Here is a 782-nt window from a genome sequence, read left to right as displayed (position 1 = left end):
CCCCCTCCTTCTCTCCCGCCCCCCCTCCTTCTCTCCCGCCCCCCCTCCTTCTCTCTCGCCCCCCCTCCTTCTCTCTCGCCCCCCCTCCTTCTCTCTCGCCCCCCTCCTTCTCTCTCGCCCCCCCTCCTTCTCTCTCGCCCCCCCTCCTTCTCTCTCGCCCCCCCTCCTTCTCTCTCGCCCCCCTCCTTCTCTCTCTCCCCCCTCCTTCTCTCTCGCCCCCCTCCTTCTCTCTCGCCCCCCTCCTTCTCTCTCGCCCCCCTCCTTCTCTCTCGCCCCCCCTCCTTCTCACGCCCCCCTCCTCTGTCACCCCCCTCCTCTGTCACCCTCCTCCTCTCTCACCCCCTCCTCCTCTCACACCCCCTCCTCCTCTCTCACCCCCTCCTCCTCTCTCACCCCCCCTCCTCTCTCTCACCCCCCTCCTTCTCTCTCACCCCCCTCCTTCTCTCTCACCCCCCTCCTTCTCTCTCACCCCCCTCCTTCTCTCTCACCCCCCTCCTTCTCTCTCACCCCCCTCCTTCTCTCTCACCCCCCTCCTTCTCTCTCACCCCCCTCCTTCTCTCTCTCCTCCCCTCCTTCTTTCTCACCCCCCTCCTCTCTCACCCCCCTCCTTCTCTTAAACCCCCCCTCCTTCTCTCTCACCCCCCCTCCTCCTCTCTCACCCCCTCCTCTGTCACCCCCTCCTCCTCTGTCACCCCCTCCTCCTCTGTCACCCCCTCCTTCTCTCTCACCCCCCTCCTTCTCTCTCACCCCCCTCCTTCTCTCTCTCCTACCCCTCCTTCTCA

Source organism: Narcine bancroftii, chromosome 1, assembly GCF_036971445.1.
Source record: "Narcine bancroftii isolate sNarBan1 chromosome 1, sNarBan1.hap1, whole genome shotgun sequence".
Classification (NCBI taxonomy): Eukaryota; Metazoa; Chordata; class Chondrichthyes; order Torpediniformes; family Narcinidae; genus Narcine; species Narcine bancroftii.
This window is presented reverse-complemented; position numbering follows the sequence as displayed.